The sequence below is a fragment of the Micromesistius poutassou genome (genome assembly GCF_964030765.1).
Source record: "Micromesistius poutassou genome assembly, chromosome: 4".
Classification (NCBI taxonomy): Eukaryota; Metazoa; Chordata; class Actinopteri; order Gadiformes; family Gadidae; genus Micromesistius; species Micromesistius poutassou.
In genome coordinates, this window is record NC_140274.1 from 12,670,604 (window position 1) to 12,696,654 (window position 26,051).

At 46.6% G+C, this 26,051-nt stretch overlaps 1 protein-coding gene across 1 annotated transcript in view; it reads right to left on the reverse strand.

Annotated features, from left to right (window-relative positions):
- kirrel3b (kirre like nephrin family adhesion molecule 3b) overlaps window positions 1–26,051 on the reverse strand; it is a 158,157-nt gene that overhangs the window by 53,543 nt on the left and 78,563 nt on the right. The gene's annotated exons all lie outside the window — the stretch shown is intronic.

A 26,051-nucleotide genomic window follows, 5' to 3' on the forward strand; every position in this document is an offset into this window, starting at 1 on the left:
CGCACTCATGCTATGATAGGAACCTACAGGGCATGTTGGAGTCCTTTTTTCCCTCCACTGTTATTCCACCTCCTCCGACCTCTCTCTCTGTATAACGCCTCACGAGCTCAGTGCTCTGAGCACAACGCATGCTGCTTTTGTTTCAGGGACACAGACGGAGGAGGAGGAGGAGGCGCAGGAGGTGGGGGGCGGGGGGGCGGGGGAGGCACAGGAGGAGGATGAAGACACAAAGGAGGTGAGGGGGAGGAGGAGGGGGAGGTGAGGGGAAGGAGGGGGAGGTGAGGCGGAGAAGAAAGAAAGAGAGGGAGGGGAGGGGAAGGAGGAGGAGGAGGGGGAGGGGAGATGATGTGGAGGAGAAGGAGGGGGAGGAGAAAGGGAGGGAGAGGTAAAGGGAAGGAGAGGGAGGTGAGGGGGAGGAGAAGGAAAGGGAGGTGAGAGGGAGAAGGAGAGGGAGGTGAGGGGGAGGAGAAGGAGGAGGGGAGATGAGGGGGAGGAGGAGGGGGAGGGGAGATGACAGGGAGGAGAAGGAGGAGGAGGAGGAGACGGGGAGGAGGAAGAGGAGGAAAGGGGGGCAGGAGGAGGAGGAGGTGAGCGGGAGGGAGGAGGAGAGTGGAAGAGGAGGAGCAGCAGGAGGAGATTGGGGAGGGGGGAGGGGAAGGAGGAGGACAGGGAAGAGGATGGGGAGAGGGAGGGGGAGGTGAGGAGTAGGAGGAGGAATATCAGGGCTCAGGTGTGTGTGGAGCTGGAGTTACGTGTTAATAATGCGTTATTAGGTATGCAGATAGGGTGGAATGGGCGCCAGGCGCGTCTGGTCATGCAAATGCAGCGAGAGATAAATGGGTGCTGATATGAGGGGTCAGGCTGGGCAAATGTGTTTGCATTAACACAACGTGTAAATCTAATTCCTGGCAGTTGTCCTTTCATTTAACATGTGCGTGTGTTTAGCCATATGAGTTCAGGAGACAGGTGTAAACAGTGTAGCTGTACGCCAAGCAACCTTGTGTTTACAGAGCTCCAACACGCAAGGAAACTAAGGTGTTCAAGGTAGATGGAAACATCAATCAAAATGAATGCAATTTCTAATCAACACACATTCTCTTTTAACAATGGCGTGCAGGTGTACAAAGGTGGCATGCAGGCCCACATTCAGTAATAACTAATGAGTTCTGTGCGTGAATATGTAGCTTAGAATGTGTGCACAACATGAACCAGTAACACGTACACAGTGTTTATTGATCAAGTCATCAGCCGTACACCTCGGAAAAAGCTGTCGCCATAGTCCGATAAAAAAAGGTTACATAAATATTGATGCACTTTTTGATTGGCTGCAAATCAATAGATTCCACGTGTGTGTGTGTGTGTGTGTGTGTGTTTGTGAGAATGGGAACGTCAACAACGGTTTGATTGTTTCACCTCAGAACATGTCGTTCAACCATTCCGTCTTCAAGTGGACGGGCAATTTCTCTCTGAAGTGATGTTGGCACGTCACTTCAGACCATTCGTTTACCATTGGATGCCTGGCCGCCGCTTCAACACACACTCTACTGCTAGCCCCCCCCCCACCCAGCGACCACCACCACCACCGCCGCTAACTGCCCCACCCCCCCCCCCCCCCCCCCCCCATCCCTCTGTTCCATTGCCAACAATCAAGCCTGGAAATTACCGTTACGGACACACCGAGCCCACTTCACACACCTAATCAGCACGCCGTCTGTGCAGCAGCACCCCCCCTCACCGCCTCTTCCCCCCTACCCCCCCTCTCAGCAGCCGGGACTATTACCCCCACTGGTCCCGGGAACGCTCCATCAGATGGAGAAAGAGAGGTTGGCTGGGTGGACGGACGGAAGGGTGGGCTGGATGGGGGGGACGCTTTGTCAGCGGTGGCCAAGATCACATTGCTTTCTGCTGCAGCCAGGGCCCTTACTCTGGGAGCTGCCATGGGGGGGCATGCTAAACACCACCGCTGAGCGTGTCCGCCTCTGGTGACTTCCCCCTTGAAACAGAGCACCGGCCCGGCCTGGCCGCTAATGGGGCCCTTTAATTACAACCAATATTCTGTTTTTCTTCCTTTTTTTTCTCCCATATTCCTGCTTTATTTAATTCCCCCATTATGTTTGCCACTATAATTACCGCAAACACATTTTATTTTCTTCCTGTCAAGACGCCAGCCTGCCTTGGTTCAAATTGACATTTACCATGAAAGCTCTTTCAGAAAGAAAAAAAAGAAATCATATTATCCAATTATCAAAGTACAGCGTTTAGAACAGGGCCATTTATTCTAAAATAATAATATTTTGGTACTTAGCAAAGGCAGGGGGAGTTATTTGACAATATAATAGGAATTCAGTTCGGTTTCCACTCATCCAAGCTACAGAAAAACCTAAAGAAAGCAGCCCACACCAGCACCACCGCCGCCGCCGTGTCCAACAGAACTGTAGATAAATGACTCATCTCCTCCACACGTCCATTGCCCCCCCACTTCACGCTCCCGGCGATTAGCAGATCAATCTCGGGGCCTCACATCATCCTTATTTTTAGTCTCCGCATTTAAATCTCAAATCCCACCTGCGAGCGCACTCTTGGAGATCATCTGCCGTTTAATCAGCTAAGCCTACCACCAAGGTCTCCTAGCAGGCTGCTAGCTAAGTGTGAAATGGGGAAAGGTTTGGGGAGCTACGGGCAGTTTACTGCATGAACAAATGAAGTTCCTCTCTGATGATAGCGACATGGAAATCATTAAGCAAGGAAACACTCAATCCTGGGTGAGTACAACTGGGAACATCTTAATTAAATATTATAGTTGTCACATTTCATTTGGGGATGGATTCTTGGGATTATGCCATTTTGTTTCAAGGTCGTCCAAAAAAGGACAAAATGGCCAGTGACATAATTGATGGATTAAGTGATCTTTTGAGATTCACTTTTTTGGACCTGGAAAGGCACTGGATTTGTGGTTCCCTTGACATGCTCTCAAACTAATCTTATATTTTATTGTTGATATTTTATTCATCCCCACTCTTCAGCAGGTATCCTTGGTCCCAGCAAAGACATGGAGCACCTGATTCATGTCATAACCAGAATTAAAACTCTTGCAGTTTAAAAGGTGAACCAGGTGCTAATCCACACTGTGTACAATGTTGTACTTGCTTGGTGAAGTTTGTTCACCGTAGGAAGAATTGCGAGCCATTCAACAAAGAACCATAAAACAACAAAAAGGTTGAGGAGTGAAATAACCTTTTCATCTAGCTAGCTTTGTCTGTCAGCACCTGTGTGTGAGCACCCGCGTTTTGATAAGACAATACATTACGAAGTAGGAGTGGGATTTTGTGTGAGTGTCAGTGTAGCAATTATGATGCTGCTGGGTCGAGGTAGTTTGCTCTGAGCATAAAGAACGGACTGATTGCCAGTCATAATATATTAAAGGTCACGCCTAGATCAAATGCTCATTACACTCTAATGTATTCAGAATAAAAAGGTAATTATTTCATATCAGGATATTATGGGTCCCCACATCAGTCAGCCAAACTCTTATTAACTTACTTTAATTTCACTTTAATTTACTGCTTATAGGATTTTAATGGGGCAATTAGAGGGTCACTTTCTTGATGTTCAGCAGTCTTAACCCGTCGGAAATCATGACCTGGTTTGATAATGCCTGCTTTTATATATTACCTTCACAGTTAGGACAAGTGATTCCAATAAACACACACACACACACACACACACACACACACACACACACACACACACACACACACACACACATCACACTAACATTTAAAGTTTGACGGCTTCTCACAAAACTAATCAAGCCAATAATGGGATGTCAAAATAATTGTACTGTGGATAAAATAAGAAGTATTCAAAACTTAATTGTGACTACTTCAATTATGCTAAGATTCAAAATCCTTTTTTATGAGCTGCTGAATCACAACTTATAATCGTAGAATCATATCATAATGCTACGATACATAAATAAGCTTTTGGATGATGGATACATTGCTATCAAAGTTTTGGCCCGAATGAAAGGTCGCAGACAAATTGCCGAGAGACACGGTGAACACAAATGGCATGAGACACACAGGCACATTGCTGTGCCGTTTGTCATTTGTCAGCGGGGAAAAAAGAAATAAAAAAGACTAAGAAGAAGCATGACGCAGGAGACGTGTTTGTTTACGCGGCCATCGCTCCAGATGGTAGTGAAGTGTGACAGTTACCCAGCCACTATCCACACACATCGTCCCTCACCATGACTTTTAAAAATTGCAAATGACGACGGTGTGAAGGCCCCCGTGGCCGTGGGGCCGCTGTGGCCCTTCAACAAGAAGGAGGAGCAGTGTTTTGGGGATATTGAGGCGTCAAGGACGGATCAAATTTAAGTCAAATATCTCCCAATCGTATCCTCCCCGGCGGATCCAGAGAAATGCAGTGCATTAGGGTGCTTCTTATGGGGGCCAGGGGGATATTTATTTTGAAAGGACTGAATTTATATTCAAATCAAATACACCTCTTCGATCGCAAAATCATCTGTAATGACAGAGACGAATGGAGGCACTGCTTTTTTGTTTCTTGTTTTAGTATTAGATTGAGATTTAAGGTATTTAGCAGTTGCCTTTATTAGAGAAAAAATATAATATTGTATATATCGCTGTCGGTACAGTAAATATGTTCGTAGAACAAGTACCAAGAACTTAAAGTTGCTAGGTTAACACATTCACCTTCTACAACACAACACTTTTTATTTCCATAAGCTTCCTCCTGTAAAGAGCATAATGCTTGTTATGAAACAGAAACAAACTCACTGCACTGGTTTCCAAGAGGGGACGGATATAATTATTTAGTTAGCAACAAATGAGATCAGTCTCATTTATACCTTAAAATACAGATATTTAGTGCCTGCTCTGATACGAAAAAAAAAAAAAAGTTTAGAGGAAGAGAGCAAGTGAGCACAGTGTAAGAGAGAGAGAGACGGACAAACAGACGGACACAGACTTTGTACAGTGGGCCACTTTCTTAGCTTATAGTCTTGAATAATGAGAAGAGAAGGACATAAAAGAGATGAAAGAAAAATGAAAGAGAGAGAGAGAGAGAGAGAGAGAGAGAGAGAGAGAGAGAGAGAGAGAGAGAGAGAGAGAGAGAGAGAGAGAGAGAGAGAGAGAGAGATAGCTGTTTAGATGAGGACTGATTGAAAAGGAAAGGGCCCCTTCTGTTTCTCGTCTGCATCATCCCCAGTGCCGCCGTTCCCCATACGCAGAGTACGCAGAGGGCCCCAAGTACCTGGGGGGGGCCCCCAAAATGAAGGTTGATAATTATTACATTACAATTTTCAAAATATATAAATGAATTACAAACAGGTCCACAGTTGTTATTTCTCAATTGCGAATTACACTCCGATCGCATCGGAGTGTAATTCGCACCGCCAACAACCAGCGGACGTACAACCCCCCAAAAGCTTAGCGGCGGTTCTGATCATCACATCCTCCCTTTGTCGACTCTCAGCACCTTAACCCGTCCATGGCTCATCAATACGGCATCATAAAGGCATTTGTTCCCAATGGGGATGTGCCTGCTTCACGGCTTCCCTTTGCAATTGCGTGTTGCATGTGTTTACACAGCACATGGACGTCAAGAGACCAGGGGCTTCGAGGGAAGGGGAGGGATATGAGGTAAGGGAGGGAAAAAAAAGGATCCTTGGCGCACAAGCTTTCATTGCGATGGATCACGGTCATTATGTCATGAGGAGAGCTTCAGACCTGCTGAGGTGTCTGATTTAGTGGACACGGTGCGGGGGGGGGGGGGGGGGGGGGTTATAGTGCAACGAGCCCGTCACCCATTTTTGGCGAATCCCATTTTTCTATTCTTACTAATATGACACAGGCAAAGAGAGACATTCTAAGGCTATTATTCATATTCTGTAGGGCCGACAAGATTAAAGTGAACCTTGACTTTGATGGCATAGAACCGTTTTATGGAGGAAGATGAAATCGAGACGGACCGCAACAGCAAGACCTTGAAAGGAAAGCCTAAAGGAATGTGTCCCCGTCCGTCAGGTAGCACCGCTGGACGTGTTTAACACAAATTTGTGTTCAACAAGCCACTTTTCATCTGTACAAGAAAAATAAAAAGAAGAAACAAGAAGAAAGAAAAGCAAAGAAATCCGATACACAGGAGTGCGACAGGCGCACAGTAAAGGTTGCACCGTTAATCGTGTGATCCGCTGTTTCTGTCCCAGACAAAGGATTCTGAATGCAAAGCGCTCTTGTTGGTTTCAGAGTTGAGTTTGTTTACAGTTTTTGTCTCTGAAAGACAAATACTTCAAGGTTTCTTATGCTCACATGTTCTTTTGCTCTATTCAATGTCGAGCCAGTTGACAATAGTGTGTGGAATTTTGGTTTTCTATGAGAAAGAATGTGGTGCAGCCATTGCAAAGGCATGGGAAGATTCACTGTGCAGGTTAATGAAAAATTCCTTCTCCATGATTCCATTCCCATGACGACCAGCAAGCAATGGAAAAGCTACTTCTTACTTGCTACTTATCTATATATATATATATATATATATATACTGTATATATTCAAAAATATATGTTATAGAATATATATATATATATATATATATATATATAGAATATATATTCTATATATATATATATATAGTCCGAGATAGATAGATAGAAAGATATAGATGGATGGATAAATTGGCAGATAGACAAATATAAAGACAAATAGATAGATGGATAGGATCTGAAACAGTGGAACTGTAATCACAACTATGTTGTGATTGTATTAGCACTGCAGATAGAAACAGACAGAAACAAAAAGCATTGTCAAATAAAACAAACAGAAGGATCTTGAACGTGAAAACGAACGTGGCACAGTGCACATTGACAGAGCTTCTTCCGATCATAATAGCAATCTCAATCCTCGCCCTCGAGGCGGCGGAAAACATCCATTTCCCCTCTGGTTGTCTTCGGCTCTCCACGCCTATCCTTGGAGACGGGGTCTCATTCTCCGGCGCCCGCCACCGTGACATTGAGAGAGACCTCTAATCAAAACATTTGTCTTTCTCCCCGGCCCCTCTGCGGCCCACTGGATCAGAGCTGACACCAAAGGGATACGTATTTGTCCCAATCAGGCCCCCCTTCACCACCCCCCTTCTGTCTCTGTCTCTCCCGAGCGTCTGAGGATGTCGGGTGGGGGATGCGAAGAGATTTAGTCGCTGGGCGAATGTGGTTGGTCACTTTTTATTTTGTGGGTTTTATCGGCGGGGACGCTATAGGAGTCCTATAGCGTCCCCGCCCGCCATGAGAACGTAGCCCGCCCGCCACGAGAATGTGGTGCCTCGCTTGTCGGGGGAACACGGTGTGTGCAGCCCATGAGATTGCCTCAGAGATTTGTCCCGTTATAAGAGCAGACCCAGTGATGAAGTAGTGACCCAGTCCTGATGGATGAAGAACCAGGGAACAAAACACTGGGCCCGACGCAGACAAGAGAAGGTGTGGCGTATGTTCCCGTTGTCACCATGACCACCTGGCCCGTGCGCGTGGAAGTCCTATCACAGAACACTTGCCTGAACGGTGGTACAGAGAGCACTGTGTGATAAGGTGTCTGAGCAGAGGTGATGACGATATTAGTGCATTAGTGTACCACTTTGGGTGTGCGTGTGTGTGTGTGTGTGTGTGTGTGTGTGTGTGTGTGTGTGTGTGTGTGTGTGTGTGTGTGTGTGTGTGTAGGGAAATGCGAGGAAGACAACTAGGGCTAGCTTGCTGTCAGACAGGATAAAGTGTTGATACAGGACTATGGGAGTAAAAGGAGTTGTTTTTTTGCTCTTTATATCGAGGTGTGCAGGAGTCCGCAGACTGTCTCTTATCACAGAGTGTGATAAGAGACCTAAGTTGAAAAACACATTAAACCACACCTCTACTAAGAGGAGACTGTAGAGACGGGAATGGAGAGATAATTTCGCGGTGGAGGAGCCACTGCCATACTTCACCGGGGGAAAGCCATTTGCGCCTCAAGTATACATTCCACTTTTAAGTGCATATAAGCCACTAAACTCACTGCAGTAATTTAATTTGCTCTGCCACAGACTTCCTTTAAAATACACCGTGAAACAGTCAAAAAAGAACGTAACACTGGGTAGATGGATGGATGCACAGACAGAGCGGCTGACATTGAGACTAAGAGGCATAGATGGAGAGAGGTAGACAGAGAGATAAAAACCGATATACATAGCAGTTGACACCTTTTCAACGGTACCACAAAACCCTTTCCCATTGGACTAATTCCCTTTAATGCCTCCTTGTACACAATACCATTCTCAGAGAAATCTCTCAATCAAAATTTCATTTGCATTTCAAAGTAGCACTTTGCAGTTATGGTGGGGACATAAAATCACATCTGCCACTGAATAAATAGATGGGAATTCAAATTGGAGTAAAAACAGATGATAAAAAAGATAGGGCTGGCAAAGAATGTCTTATTTTATGTCCTTTACACTATATTAGCAGATGTCATAAAAGTGCACAGATGTGTTGGATTATATTATAGTATTGAGGGGACTTAGGGCAGTAATATAAATTTGAGGGTAATGGCAGGCTAGGTTTTTAAGAAACTTTTTGAGCCAACAAATACAAGAGAAACAAGAGAAAAACTAAACCTCACCACAAGGCCAATTTTCAAATGTACTTCTTGAAAGAAGTTAATCTCATACTCTGAGGCAAGCCCCTAAACATGACTTTTGACCTTCAACCATACCAAAATATGTAAAAACAAACTTCATCATTTGTTTCTCCAGCTAACAATGGTTTCTATTTTGTTCAGTTCCTGAGGCACTGTTGCATTTACAGCACTTCTCTTTAGGGAAACACTCCATGTCTCTTTTCAGAACGCGCCCAGCCCACTTTGTCCTTTGACTATCACAGCTCAAGGGGCAGAGCAGACCTTTAGCTGCATTCAGAGACGGCAGCCATTGTGAAAGGGTATCAATGATCCAAGGAGCACGCCAGGTATTGACTCGGGCAGAACACTGGAGGGATTCTGATGCCGGGGCTCAGGTACCTCTCATCTCTGGTTACACTCCCAGTGTGCTCACAGCCTCCCCTAAGGACACATCCAAACTCCACATCCTGGCAAGTCAGATTGTGCAGACGTGAGTAAGTCTTGTTCGAGGCCGCTCGCCTTGCTCCCCCCCTCCCCCCTTCCCCCATACCCCCCTGCCTCAGTTCCCCGCCTCTTGAACTTTTCATTGCCCTAAGCGTCGCCCAGGGCCATAATTCAGCACTCGATAGTCTGCCAGCTTTGAAACGGTTTCATCACCACCTCCACCACAACCACCCTCGGCAGCACCCTACTGGTACACCAACTCTACTATTTTTGGGGGGGTTCAATTTTGTGAAATCCCCCCCTTTTTTTGGTTTTGGCAAGGTTCATTACGATGCTGTGCGACTGGTTGAATCAATAGCTACACCAGATACCCTCTCTCTCTCTCTCTCTCTCTCTCTCAGCTAAACCCATGACGGGTTTAGCTGGTTGCTGGTTTGACTAATGATACTGACATAGTGGTAAAAAGAGGTGCTCCCCTGTGGGCTGCATGCAGGGCCGTAACAACCTAGTCTTGGTAGATGTTGCTCAGCACATCCAGACACCAGGATAGTAGTCAGAAACTCCCGGTGCTGCTTAGGTCTCCTACTATACTCACTGACTCTCCTTGTTCTCTGAGAACAGGAACAACCAAGGAAAAGCGGTGACAGAGAGAGAGAAAGAGAAGAGGGATGGAGAGGGAGGGAGGGAGGGAAGGCAGCATGACGTAAATGACAAGCCTTTTTTTTCGACCTGCGGTAGATCCGGGAATGGTTTGGTGCATTAATGAGAGCTCATTGGGAATTTTTGGAATGTTAGACCAGCGCAAAATAGGCTGCAAGAAAAAACATTCATGGAGGGCGAAAAAACCTGTTCCATGTAGCAGGCAGGGTCCTCTAGAGACTGGCTTCTCCTCATTATATCACAAGGAGCTTGACTTGGAACCATGAGCCGAGAAAACCGCTCCCCCACCATTTCACCCACTTATCTTGTGAGTCTATCGGGGGTCAGTGAGGAGGCTCGTCTTGAAACAGTTTAGGCAGTGTCAACATTGAGTGTGAACTAATTAGTGGCCCTTTGTGAGAAGCATCCGTTGGCTACCGAACTGTTTTCACCGCCGTCTACTCGAAGCAGCATCTCCTACGGTGGCTCTTTGCCTGGCCGGTGAACTGTACCGCAACCCTGCCGCTCTCCGAGCTAGAGACTGGAACCCCCCCCTTCGCCGCTATTGGTCGGGTTGGTGTGAGCTATTGTAACACTGCCGGGCATGACGCCAGCTCTCACAGCTGCAAGTGGGCTGAAACAGCACCACACACAAACACACACACACACACACACACACACACACACACACACACACACACACACACACACACACACACACACACACACACACAACTGCAAACACTCCCTTAGGCACTCGATTGCACACACACATATACACACATACACACACACACTCACACACAATGATACATGCACTCAAATGCCGTGCAGGCCATGTAGCTGTTAATGGAGATAATGTTGCTGTATGTAAAAGGTCAGGTCAAGGGGGGATTAGAATAGCCGACCTGTCCTGACATCATGACCTTTAGCGATGCTAATCTTCACAGGAAAGTCTCCGCATGACACCTCTCCCAGAGCCTGCCTACATTCGCCTTCGCCTTCACACCACTGCCAGGGAACCGGGTTATGAATGCTTTAAATACAATTTATTATTTGAAGCCCAGCCGGACGGAGGTCCATTGGAAGGACTGCGTTGGGCGAGAGCACGGCCCCTTAGGTGAGTAACCAGCCAAACGCTGCCACTGCAGCCATCCCCTGCTATTTGTGGGAGATCACAAGCATGAGCACATCTGTGGGGTGTATGGCTCTGTGAGCATGTGCATATGTTTGCGTATGAGTAGGTGAGAATTAAGTGCTGCCACGATTAACTCCTACATTTAGCACATGCAGAATACCTCCCACACCTCCCTATCGAGGAATTATTTGAATGTTACGCCCCAACCCCCCCCTCCACACACACACACACACACACACACACACAAACACACACACACACACACACACACACACACACACACACACACACACACACATCTCAACCCACACCCTCACCAAAACACTGCTCCCACACACACACCTGATGAGCATTCCATTTGACTCTATCTTACCTCAGGCTTTATCTCATTCAATCACTCACTGAGTCACACTCACTCACACACACAACTTATTTTCTCTACATCTACACTGCACTACTATTTTCAAAGCGATCTTGTCTCTTTACTCTTGATTTGGTGGATGGATCACAGAAACGGCACAGACATAGAAACACGTCAGGAGCGATCATCATTCCTCTCGGTCAACGGTCGATTCTTAGCCAACCACACGTGAAGACGAAGACCTGCCGTCTGGGGGAGTGGAGTTAGGGGGACTCACTGCGTTATGCTCAATGGGTCCCTGTGTGTCCCTTTAAAAAGTGTTTTTAGTCTGTATATTCTAGATCTTCTTTAAAAATAAGGAAACCTGTTATAAGGAAACCTGTTCCATGTAGCGGGCAGGGCCCCCTGGAGACCGGCTACATACTACTCATTATATCACAAGGAGCTTCCCTTGGAACCATGAGCTGAGAAAACCGCTCATCCACCATTTCACCCACTTATCTCGTGGGTCTATCGGGGGTCAGTGTGCAGGCTTGTCTTCTGATATTTAAATCTTTTGATAAATGTATATTCAAGATATGTACCATGTATCATTATGTCCATACATTGTGGCCAAATATGTTCCAACCATTGGATTTTCTTAAGCCACTGTTTTGAGGTATATTGGTTTATCTCATCTACAACTTTTTCTTCGGCATCATCCAGCCGCTCACGGGTCACCTTTCACAGGTCTACGTCTATTTACGCATCAAGTAGACGTAAGTTGGACCAGTGGGCTGCTGCTCGCATGCAGCATCATCTTGTTGCTGCCCCAGCAAGATAGCCACCATATGAGCATCTTGGAGGGAATATTGTGACCGCTTGCAGGTTGTGAATTAAGTGTGTCAGGCGCAAAGGGACATGCGATGACAGGTGTAGACAAGGAGAAGCATTCTCAGGGGAGCGGCTTTAGCATTGAAGCATCCACGTTAAGACCACTAAACACAGCTTTGCCTGATATTTTAAAGAATCTCTAAAGAATCTCTTTAAAAGTCTGTTACACCTACTATGCCACACCAAGAGCCAAATACATGCCTCTCTCTCTCTCTGTCTCTCTTTCTCTCTGTTTAAGAGCCATCAATGCCCTGCAGCGAGCGCTATACAACCACGGGCACATATATACCAACTGTCGGATCTAGCGTAAGAGCAGATGTGTTGATGCATATAAACATGTGTTTGCATGTAAATTCCTTCTTTGCAGGGACAGAGGGCAGATAGATTACATCTGTTTTCAGTTTTTTGGACAGTTACCTAACAGAGAGCTCTGTGATACATTTTCATTAGTTCATCGGTCTGGGGGGATACGACGGGAAGATAAAGCGCCGAGCAGAGCTGTTGATCATTCCCGGTTATCTGTCAGCGGCTGCCTCATCCGGGGGCATTCAAATCTCACTCTTCATGTGGTTTTATTTAGGTGATTCTTCAACCACAGGCTCCCATATTATGTTGTAGGGCTAAACAGCATGCATTTTTCCCTCTCATCTAGTCTGTTCGTCTTTCTGGCAGAAAAAAGGGATTGGATACAGTCAGTTGAAGAGTGCATGGATACATTTATCTTTGAACAAGTCCGTTTTTGAATATCCCTCTCTTGTTTTATGTTCTCATTTACCTTCGAAGCGGCCTTTATTTTCCCTTCTTACCCTTTTTTTTTGTTTCATGTTCATGTCAGTGTTTGTGTGTTCAAATCGGCTGTTTTATCTTTATCTTCGTCTCTGCCGCTCTCTCACTATCTCTCCCATGTGAAGAAAGGCTTTGCATCCCTCTGGTCACCGGGGCTGAGAACATTTTCATTACGAGAAGGATCAAGGGGCTACCCTCTCAGTGGCTGCACACTGCATGTCTTCTAATGAGCACTATGTAGCCTAGCAAACAGACTTAACTACCAAACCTTTCTTATGTGCTTCTCTTATCTGCACCAACTGATCTCTGACCCGGGAAGGAAATCAGAGACATTTTGATTCTGCTTGGCTTACAAGTGACAGCAAATGATGAAAAACTATGAAAATTACAAAAGAAAGGACCTAAATGAAACAGAAATATAGCCAGCACAAATCGGCAAACTGGAGACATCACAGATAAACATTAAGAGCAATCCATGAGCGAGAGTTTTTTTTATCCTGATTATATGAAGGCCTCTCTGCCTCTGAGGGAGTGTGTGTGTGTGTGTGTGTGCGAGAAAGCTTGTGTGAAATATAATAAAACACAATGCATTAATATAATGGAAATGAACAGATGCACAATATGAGTTTGTGGTACAGTGTGAAATAGTTGCCACATTGTCACACTGTGCCACAATGTGAAGCTAAGGAATTGTATTTATAATAAGTTGCCCTTTTTAACCCCCTGAACACATTCACGTGTTTGACTGAGGGACATTCTTCAGGGTTACTGGGTATCCAGATATTGGGTATAACTCGAACAAACCTTCAAGTGAATGATTTAAAGCGCTCAACGTCAACAATGGTTAAGCACTACCTTTGTCGAGGGAAGAAGGTCGGCGTGAGTCCGCTGCGGCTTATCAACGTCGGCTGTGTGTCACAGGGAAGCTGCGTACAAGCCAGCCCATAATTAAGTCATTACAACGGAAGCGTTGGAAGATGGGAAAAGCTCTCCGAGAGAGAGAGAGAGCGAGAGATATAGAGAGACCGGGAGCGAGAGAGAGAGAGGGACGGGGGTGAAAGAGCCATAGAAGGGGGGAGAGAGAGAGAGAGAGAGAGAGAGAGAGAGAGAGAGAGAGAGAGAGAGAGAGAGAGAGAGAGAGAGAGAGAGAGAGAGAGAGAGAGAGAGAGAGAGAGAGAGAGAGATCCCTTTGTCTTCTCCATTGAGAGGAAGGACCTCATTAGGAGCCCGGGCTTATCATTAACGCAACGATTAAAGTCATCTCTGCTTAGCAAGACGTGAGCACACCACAGTGAAGGGGTTGAGACATGGCCAGACACTGAGTTGCCCCCATCCCCCAAGCCCCCCCCACCCCCGCCCCCCCCCCCCCCCTCCTCCCCAGTATGTCAACCTGCCCCCAGTGCAAGAGCACTTGGCTGGGACCACACATAGTAGAGGCAGTGTCTCTCAAGCCAGCACATTCCCCTTTACACACACACACACACACACACACACATGGACAGAACACCCCCGCACACTCCTTCACACCCTCACAGGGGCAATCCGTCATGTTGCCCTAATGTGTTTAGTTGCTCCACACGAGGCGATGGATTTTGAATGAAATCATAAAGGACACTTACATAGCCGTTAGACGGAAGAGAGGCTCCCATATATCACATAACACCCCCCCGTCCCATCTACCCTACATGCACACACACACGCACAAACACAGAAACACACACACACACACGCACACAGACACACACACGCATGCACAAACACACACTCACGCACACACACACACACACACACACACACACACACACACACACATGCATGCACGCACACAAACACACACGTAGACACCCACAAACACTCGCATGCAACCACACACAAACACACCCAGCCTCCCACACGGTGTGTGTGTGTTTATTTCCTGGTAATGAGTCAAGCCTTATGCTTTGATAAATGTTTGATCTCGGCCATCTCGTTCTCTCATGGCTTCATGGGCACGTGTAATAATGGGATGGCAAGACAACGCGGCGGGCATGTTACCACTGGACACATTGCTGTTAATAGTTATTCAAGACATTCTCCGTGCATTTATCCCTCAAACGCATGCCGAAATAAATCATTTTCATCTTTGCTGTGATCTTGAATACTTTGTTTTCTTTCTGGTCAAACAGTTCTCTAAACCATTTATTAACCTTTAGTTGTGTGTGTGTGTGTGTGTGTGTGTGTGTGTGTGTGTTTGGGGACCAGAATAGTCCCTCGGCAGGAGAATAGAAATGAGGAAAGAGATGGTTGGAAAAAACGATTCTATGTGGGTGAGAATCGGAGAGAGAGCAAACCAGCAAGTGAGAGGTTGAGAGACAAAGAGAGAGAGAGAGAGAGACAGAGAGACAGAGCGACAGAGAGACAGAGTGAGAGAGAAAAGTCTGAGTCTGTTCTTAAGTAACAATGTGACCTGGCGTTTGGCCAGAAAAATGCCAGGCTGATAAATGAGTGCATAAATAAGAGATGCAGAGATTTCACTCAACTGGAGCAGAGTAGAAGAGACACAGGGATGGAGAATGGACTGTTTGGACACCTCTGGCTGGAATCCCTGGCCCATTATAGTCTGGATTTGACTTCACATGCCATTAGAGGCCGTGTAAATCAGCAATTAGGATCACAAATGTAGAAATGTCAGCTATTACCTGGAGCAAGTTAAGCCCCACCAAAGAACATTTCTCCACAGCCAGGATTCAGCCAACACACACACAAACACAGAGACACACACACACACACACACACGCACGCACGCACGCACGCACACACACACACACATATTAATGTGTGAAGGAATGTGTGGCTGCTCAAACAAAGCATCCTAGAAAGAGGCATTTAGGGATTTTAAGAGCAAAAGTCGACATCCCCTGACATCTTTCACATTCATTTTGCAGCATCTGCCAAATACTGTGTGTGTGTGTGTGTGTGTGTGTGTGTGTGTGTGTGTGTGTGTGTATGTGTGTGTGTATGTGTCTGTGTGCGTGTGTGTGTGAGTTTGGACATGGCTTCCTTGACAGAGGCGGGGCCCGGTGCCACACGGCGGGCGGAGAGGAACGGACAGGACAGCAAAGGAAGGAGAGATGGAAAGAAAAGGAAGGAAAGATGGCACAAACTGAGTAATGGGGGGAAACAGGCCACTCTTCAGGGCTGTCAGCCGATTGGCCTAATTATGCAACCACCCAAACAGAGGCCTGTCTAATCTGCTGGCACACTGGCCACTCAGATGCCATGCTAAGTTCCAGCACACACACACACACACACACACACACACACACATGCACACACACACGCTCATGTGCGCACGCTAGTATAAATGTACACATGTGCACACGCACAACACACACACACACACACACACACACACACACACACACACACACACACACGTTTCGACACAGCCGCCACTTTTGGCAGAATCACCTCCCGGCCGTGAGCCAGAAGAGGCAGTGAGAGGCATCACGGGAGGGGGGGGGGGGGGGGGGGGGGCACGGGAGGGGAAATTTACACAAGTGCGATAAGATCGAAGAGGAACACACAGTGGCCTAGATTCCCTGTCTGTCTAAGTGTTGGCCTGCCAGTATGAAGCATGGGGTGCCATGACCCGGGGAAATGGAAGCCTCCCTCCCCCCCCCCCCCCCCCCCCCCCCCCCCCTCCCGCCCCCCATCAGCGGCCCGGCCCCGCGCCATGCCCTCTAGAGATGTGCTTACTGTAATGCACGTTATCTAACCAAACAGCTACATTAGCCACGGTTGGGGGGTGGGGGGGGGGGGGGGTGGGGGGGGGGGGGGGGGGTGGGGAGGGAGAGTGCTGCGTATCGGTACACATGTGTGTGTTGTACCGGGGTGTGTGTTTCAGCAAGCCTGGGGTGGGACATTAATATCCGACGCTGACAACAGCGGGGATAGAGCATGCGGCAGAGCAGAGGGGTTGGCATTGTTTTTTTCGGTGGGGGGGGGTGGGGGGGGGGTTGTTATTGCAGCCCCCCCACCCCCCCCACCGCACGGCAATCTGATTCGCTTGGTAATTAGAGATGCGTGTGTGGGCACGCTGTGTGTTTTTTGCTATTTTGTCTTTTTTTTTTCTTTGACTTGGAAACACACAAATAAAAAAAAAGAATAAGTTCCGTTCAAACTGCAAAGAAAATGCACACCCACACACACACACACACACACACACGCCCTTCCCCGAGTCCCCGACCGCGTGCGGCAAACGTGGCGTTTAGGTGTGAAATCACAAGTGACGAGCGAAGCCTGCGGTGGGGAGCAGGAAGTTCCCCCCGTCAGGAAGGAGAGCCAAGCAGTGGCGCCGTGAGGCTAGTTGGCTAGCAGGGTGGTCGCTGCCCGGCTGGACATATGGGCGAACAGACAACGGGGGGTTCACAGGTTCAGGCGCGAATAGATGGAAGCAGAAAATATCAAGGCTTAATTAATTCTCCCCTGAGATCTTTTCTGAGATCTTTTGAAAGACGTCCAACCATTGCTTTGGATTTTTCTGACCCATGTAGCTGGTCATCATTATTTGTGTCCTGGTGTGATTATCTGCGTGTGTGGGTGTTTGTGTGTTTTGGCATGTGTTTATGTATGTGTGTATTTGTGTGTGTCTGTGTAATGGCATCTTTGTGCATGTGTGTGGGTATATGTGCACATTGCATGTCTGCATGTGTGTGTGTGTGTGTGTGTGTGTGTGTGTGCGTCGGCACTGAGATATTGCGGTTCTTCCACGAGCACGCCACTCCCCAGGGCGTAAGCCGTAAAGAACTTGTCACACTTTAGGAGGCAAGGCAAAGGGGAAAATGAATAGTTTGTTGACTGGGTGTCTCCATCTTCTACCTCCTACAGCCCCCACTCCCCCCCTGTCCCTTTCCCCCTCCCCCCCTCCCAGCCCCATCCCTCCCTCCATCTTCCCTGACATGACAGATGTTTCCTCGTTTACGTAACAGAAATGTGGGAGACGGGGGGCTGAGATAGGCTGGCGTTGCCGCGGACGACGAGGGCAGACAAGCGTGCCGCTGAAGGCAGCATCTCACCCCGTACGGGAAGAGATTTTAGCCCGGGCTTGGCAGGCCGCACAGGCTGCAACCCACGTAGCCATGACAGGCGTGGCAGGAGTGAGAAAATAAAGAGAAAAAGAAAGTGGGGGGGGGGTGAGGCTTACGCCATCTCCCAAGATGGAAAAGAATGAGTTGCCTTATGAGTCCTATTGTGAAAGCAGAAGAATGAGTTCCCGGGAATAAAATAATTCTCTTACACTCATGATCGTCCTCCAGCTCTCTCTCTCTCTCTCTCTCTCTCTCTCTCTCTCTCTCTCTCTCTCTCTCTCTCTCTCTCTACTTTACATAAAAATCCAGCTGAGTAAGCATAGATGCCTGACTGACTTTGTACCTCCACCATACTTTCGTTTTTCTTGCTAGATTCAGTTGAATTCATACCCCACCCCCCCCCCCCCCCCCACAGACACACACACACACACACACACACACACACACACACACACAGAAACACGCACACTACAATCACACTAACATAGACCCCTCCCCCCCCCCCCCCCCCCCACACACACACACACACACATATGCACAGATGCATGGGCACACACACATAGACACCACTCACACACACATGAATGCACCCCACACACAAACACACACACACACACACACACACACACACACACACACACACACGCTTGAGCACACACACACAAACGCACACCTCAGCCTTTCAAATTTAGGCCATTTGTGCAATTCCGGGCGGGTTTATGTGCTGCTATATTTCAGCACTGTGCTGCCTGGTGACAGAGCCTCTCTAAATGTCCTGAAAAGCCCTCATCTTTAACCCTAAAGCATAAAAAAAAAAACATATAAAACATTCACTGAAGAAGTCTGTGCCAGGGTGGGAGTGAGTAAACTAAGCCAAAAGGCTTGGCTGCTATCGCGTAGCAGGGCTTTGTATGCTAATGAAACTCGGCAGATAAGCAAAAAAGCGCAACGGGGAAGGCAGCATTAAATCAGGCCTTCCACTAGCATTAAAGAATCATAATAATGGAGAACAGCGAGGCGTCGGTGCTTACTGATGTGTCTTTTATGACATGCCTTTGTGGGAGTGTGTGGGACGTTAATGCCTGCCCTGTGGCACAGTGGCGACGGGATCTGAAGCTGGCGACGCTCGGTCGCTTATTTGGATAAGCAAAGAGTGGAGAGACGCGGAAAAGAAAAGAGAAATAGGACAGGGTGTCAGAAAGCGAACACTGCAATCATTTCCTAAATCCACTTTGGTTCAGCGACACTTTGGGAACATATGTCATCAATGGTGCGCCGGTTCCCCATCTTTATTATTTTCTCTCAGGTTTTTTATGGACACCCGTTTGAATGGGCTCGGGGAAATTGTGCGGAGTGGAGGGAGGGAGGGGCGGAGCGGCTGGGTTAAATAATACTAATGAAGTTTGGCTTGGAAGGAGGGGGAAAGATTATATTGGAACCGTTCCTCTGTTCCATTCGCCCATGACCTGATTGCAGTGCAGATGCCCCCCCCCCCCCCCCCCATCCCCCCCACCCACCCCAACCATCCATCCCTCCACCACCACCACCACCACCATCACCACCACCACCCCCCCCCCCCCGCTGCCCTATTGGCAGCACTTTCGCCTCCATATGCTGTGGAGTGGATGGGAAATAAGGGACTCTTATCTGGCCTCTTGGAGCGGGTCAGCCGGACGGGGGCCTTCTGCCCTGGGCCCTCTGCCTAGGGGCCGGCCGTCTAGGGACCTGCTTACTCTGTGCGCCATTGTCATGGATGTAATTCGGCGGCGTATCCTGCCAGTATTAAAAGTGGGCCTGTGAGTCAACGAGCCGGGAAGAGTTGGAGCACAAACATGATGTCGTCTGCCCGAGTTTTTTTCTCTTTTGCTGACGGAAAAACAATGCAAGTGAAGCAGTGAAGACATTTCAGTGGCGGGCCTTGTTGTAAACGGTGACGTGGCGTGCTATCGTTATGTAAATGCAGCGCTCCATAAAATGCCACCGGGAGTGGTTAATCATGATGTAATGTCCTGCGCTAGCCACGCTGAAGTGTGCCTCGCTGGGTCTTTTCATTTGCGCGCTTTTCTTAGTAGGACATTCTAAACACACACACACACACACACCCACACACACACACACACACACACACACACACACACAAAACAAAGGCACACACACATACATGCACTGCATTTTTCCTTGCTTCGTAAAGAAAAGCATTTCAACACATACAGTTCACTATCAACCTAAGTAACACGTGAAAACATCAAATGTAATTAATGAAATTGCAAGGTGAGTTATTTATTACTAAAACAGAAGAAAAAACTTAAACTTAAACTTAAAGCTATAACTGCTATGGATTCTTGAACAGGGACCAAACACAGAACATGTAAAGTAAGCAAACATGTAGACAAGGTCTTATTTGACTTATTTGACTTTTTACTTTTTTTTTTCTAAGTCCTTAACCAGACACCCCCGGTGCAGCAATCATTCACATCACTAGACCCGCATCACATGGCTACTCCACATGCAAAGAAACGTCTGCTCCCCGCCTAAGCCCCGGCACAACCTCTGATGTTCCAGCCCCGTACGTACCCTTCCTTCCCCCCCCCCACCACCCCACCACAGCCCCCCTCCTCCCCCACCCCCTTTCCCCCCCTACCCCAAGCCCCGGAACATCCTTGTTGAGCAGCCACCGTACACAATTATCCATCCTTGTTCTCTCTCTCTCTCCTATTTTCCGCTCCGCTATCTCGCTCGCCCGCCTTCCTCGCTATTGATCATCAGCCACATCAGCGCATCAAAGGGACCGTACGGCAGCACCAAGAAAAAAGTGCATCAAAATGAAACCTGTTCGTAATATCTTCCCCTCTGCTCTCCCTTCTGCTCTCTGTTCCTCGCTGCTGCACTCTGGGTGGATGCTGATTTTTTGGATTTATTTATTAAAAATAACCACGTCTTCTTTCCTTTCCTTGTTTTTCCTTCCTAGCACGTCCTTCAGGTTCTGGGTTTTGCGGTCGTCGGGCATTAAGGGGTTGCGTTGTCCCGCAGGGGCCTAATTGAGGGGCGCCACAGTGCCTTAACACAGCTCAGTCAGAGGAGCACGGCTGCATCAAATGCGGCGGTGTGTTGCTCATCTGTGAACGATGTCTTTGCGGGTTAAGGGCCGAGCGGAGGGATGGTAAAGAGTATCATTAAATGCGCGTGAGTGCGCTGTGAGAGGGAGAAAGGCCAGGACAAGCTTTTTACATCAGCCACCTTTGGCTACCAGTCGGCGTAATCAACCATTTCCCCTTCCCCGACGCTTTCTTGATGGGCCTGCCTTTGAAATGTGGATTCACGTTTCTATCCTGTATTCTCTCTCTCTTCCGGACTCCCTCTCTCGCCCACATTACCTCCCTCACATTATCTCTCTCTCTGTCCCTCTCTCTCTCTCATCTATCTTCTCCCTCTTGCTACAGTACAAATGGCTTTAACAAAGCAGCAGCAGATTCTTGAACCTGTGTTTTTAATAATATAATAGGGGGCCAGGGGTGACAATGACGCCAGGTGAAAATAATAGTATATGCCATGTTCTGGCCTGCTGATTGGTGGCTTAATGGGGTTTTAAAATTCACTGCCAATTGGCAGTTGGCTTGGACAATTTGACTACTTGTATGCCTTTTGAATGAGCTCTGTGTTTTTCTTGGGGGGCAGACCAGAGGGTAAAAGGGTTTGGGGGTAGGAGACAGACAGGGCATGTGCGTTAACTTAATGATTATCTGCACAGCCTCTGGTCCTGTTGTGAAGGGTCAGAGTTGCCTGTGGATTTAAAGGATATTTCTAATTAGCGGGAGTGTCTTGGCTCACCAAGGAGAGGCAATAATCAGGTTTGCGAGGGGAAGGGGAATGGGTACGCAGCAACCTGTGAGGACACTGTGGAGACAGACAACAGTGCAGACAAGAAGAAGTCGAAATGTCGCCATTAAAATGCAGATACGTCCGGTGAAGACAAGGTGCCCTCCCGAGTCGACCTTGTAGAAATGAGAGCCGACCCTTTCCTTTGTCCAGGGGTTATTTACAATTGCGGGTTATGATTGGATTCCCTGAAATGGATTATTATTCTTTATATATATATATATATATATATATATATATATATATATATATATATGCCTCTTTATTATAACAAACAATAACAAAGTCCCTAAGTGCACAGCCTCAAACGCCCTTATATAATAATTGGTCATGGGCTCCACATTATGGACTCCTAGTCATTTGCAGGTAGGACTAATTTGACACCTGCCTCATCATTTACAATTAGGTATTATGGGATCAAATTGGCCATCTGCCGGAGCCATCTTGTGTTCCTGGAGAGGGGCCACACGGCTCCAGCTGTTGGAGAGGCCACAGAGAGCACCTGCACACTTGTAGGAACACAAGAACCACAAGCTACCTTCGTCTGATCTCACAGTGGACCTTAATATTCAAAGTCTGCCGCCACTTCAACTTAGCCCCTTTCGGTTGCTGTGGTTGTTTAACCACGACACAACAAAATGGAGGCTTTGGTTTATCAAAACCGTGGATCCTTTGGGACATGGCAGGGTTTTTTTTTTTTGTGCTACTCTTTTCTTTGGAGAATCATGAGCAGATGTGAAGACATGAAATCAGGGGATCTAGTTATGTTATTTGACCCCCCCCCCCCCCTGCTGAGGTTGCAAGTGTGTTATTAAGGTTTAAGAGTGGATGATGCAGTAAGTGGTATGAGTTAGCCATTTGGAAAAGACAGATACAAAGTAATGTACTTTAAGTAAGAAATAAACTCAATTATCTGGCATAAAGACAAAAGGGAGACAAAGTGATTGAAATAAGAGACACACATCTACAAAAGCAACGCCTCTGTTCTCCCCACCGGCCGGGGTCAACGCTCTCTGTGTGTTGACCTCGGCCGTCCCTTAATGAGCCCCACCTAAGCTCCATCATCTTAAATGGTGTGCTGATCACTTTCGGATGACAGGTGCGGCCATTTTGAGAAAAATAACCTGTCTCCTAGCCGGCATAGTGTGATATGGACATTCATAATGGCATCGTGCTTTGACACCTACATGGTTTCTTTGTAGGGAGAGTTAGATTTTTGTATGAGTGCAAAAATGTAGTTGTACTTCTGTTGCAAAGTCTGAATTTTTATACTTTTTGGGGGTACAGAAATGTATAAAACAATTTGTAGTTGAACACATCATATTCGATGCAATCTTTGAAGTAAGCTCGCCAAATGTTGCCTTGCGTAAGCAGTATTTATTGCAGTGATTAAAAGATTCTTTGCCTGCAGGGCTTGCGCTTGCCTCAACGCAAAGTGATGAATGCAGTTTGAACAGTGTTCTTGAAGTAGAACTGAAATATCAATGGAATTAATCTGAAAAGTTGCATGGTTTCTTGCTTAAGGCAATGCTGTATTATTATTAGTATTATTCATCACTTTCTTAATAGTAACAAGTAATTGTCATTTTTTTTTGGGGGGGGCGGGGGTGGCAAAACTAGATATAAAAAATGTGTTTATGCTACTAGGAGATTGAAAATAATTACATATACAGTTATACAGTTGAGACAATATACTCTTATTATATACTATATATATCAACCATAAATTAATTTATACAAATATCATATTATCACTGGAAAACATTCTGTTGATTGTGTTTCACAAGAGATTGCCTATATTGCACATTTCTCAGTTGTTATGGTTTCCAACAACACATTTCCCGGGCAACACCTGCAAAACAGGGTATTATGTGCACAAATGAAGCCCCACAATCCTATAACATAGGTGGATACATGTGTTTGTGAGGGATTTACGTGATTGGAAGCACCCTGATAAACATGTTAATGTTCCATCATGGATTATCTTGTTTTTGTGACATACGCCAGACTACCACGACACAAACATCCACGCAGAAACCAGCGAGGAAGATCTATGAGTGGGGTGTGCAGGAAACCTAGCAGAGAGAGCAGTCATCGTGTAATGGATGATGCAATCCCTCCCGGGGAGACTCATATGGAAAGTAGTTCAACATTTTACCAATTAAACTTATACAGTTGCATTGGTGTTTTCTTATATGCCCTGAAAGCATTTTAACTTTAATATTGTATCTTGTTTATGATTGTATGGAGTATCATTGGTGTGTGGGTGCTTGCAATATCGATTGAAAAACTGTCTTTACCTTAAGCGAAGATGATTCATTTTACATAGGGCATTGATTCCAAACCCTCCTCTAGTGTGAGTGCCTATTTTGCAGCTTAGCCGTTGCTGTCAAACGCATTGATAGGTGAGCTGCTGAAGAGGTAAAAAGGAGTTACTGTATAACTTGGATGCAACTTTTATTCAGACCGTAGTAGGCTACATATGGAATAGTCAAATAATAATAATAATAATAATAATAATAATAATAATAATAATAAATTTGATTTGTAATGCACTTTATATTTCAACAATCTCAAAGTGCTACAGAGTAGGATTGGCAAAAATTTTAAAATAAAGATAAACTAGTTAAAACAAGGGGAACCTATATAAAACAGGAATTGGAAAAAAGCTTTTTTAAAAACATACGTTTTAAGGTTTTGTTTAAAAACATCTGTAGACTGTGGGGCCCTCAGATGGTCAAGGAGGGCGTTCCACAGTCTCGGGGCTACAGAGGAGAAAGCCCGGTCGCCCATGCTGTGGAGTTTGGTTCTGGGGGTTTGGAGAGTGTGTGTTGTTGCAGAATGGAGGGTGCGTGAGGAGGTTTGGGGGGTGAGGAGTTCCTGTAGGTAAAGGGGGGAGTGACCATAGATGCACTGGTGGGTGAGTAGGGAGACCTTATATTCAATTCTGAGGAGGGACGGGGAGCCAGTGGAGGGATTTCAGGGTGGGGGTGATGTGATCGTATTTGCGCACCCTCATCAGGATCCTGGCAGCGCTGTTCTGGATGTTTTGCAGTCTCTGAATGCTCTTGCCAGGGATCCCGATGAGGAGTGCATTGCAGTAGTCCAGAAGAACGAATCAAGAAGAACGAATCTCCAGAATCAACGAATCAACAGTTGCTACAGGCTAAAAGATAAAACATGGGGAAGGGATTTCGAATACTCCAAGATATTTTCTTTTACCGATATTTCTTCTTTTTTAGGTCAGGTAAAATCAATTCTCACTGACATCAATAGCACCTTGGTGACTTCAGGCCAAATCAAATCAAGAAGAATGATTAGTAGTGCAATAAACAAGGGAAATGTTACAAGGGCTTGTCCTCCTCCTGTAAGCTCTGTTTTGACTTCATCTTTCTTGGTATGTGATTTCAGCCCATTGCACTTTCTGTTCTTGATCTGATCTTGTTTTGTACATTTTACCCGGGTGCAGTGGCACTGAGTTGAGAAATGTATGAAATGTATAAATGTATATGTATATATATATATATATATATATATTACGATGCTTCGGTATAAGAACTGCTTGCTTACGGCGAGAGAATTTTTTTCTGCATAAGTTTACATACCAATGTATATATGTGCACTATAGAAATTCAACAAAGATGACAGCACCACCCCATTTTCCCTCCTTTTTGTCCTGAAGTGTACAGTGGTGTGTCGCTGTTTCAAGCTCCCCATAGGATATATTATCTCGCGCCAAAGAGGGGACTGAGGGTGTGGGGACATTGTCGAACATAGGGGGTGAGCAAGGGAGAAGGAGAGCGCATGGGGCATTCCTGCACACCAGACACGCGTGTCTCATCACAGATGTGGGCTGAGGACATGATAAGTGACTAGACCACATAGTGTGTATGTGTGTGTGTGTGAGGGGTGGTGCAGTTTAGTGTGCTGTGCTGTGTGAGGCAGTGTGAGGTGCACTGTGCATGCCGAGCATCTGTAAAGAACACTGCAGCACGGATCAGACGGATCACAATCGTGAGCGGCACGCATCAGGCCCTAAACAGTGCGATTAAACAGTAATGCTGTATCAGAGTCGTGCCGTTAATTGCAAATCTGCTCCACGTACCTCGATCCGTCATGAATTCATCATGAGGAACAGCCCTGGATAAGGGAGTGCTGTTACTGATAGATTCACTGGGGGTTGTAATGATGCATCCGGGTTAATA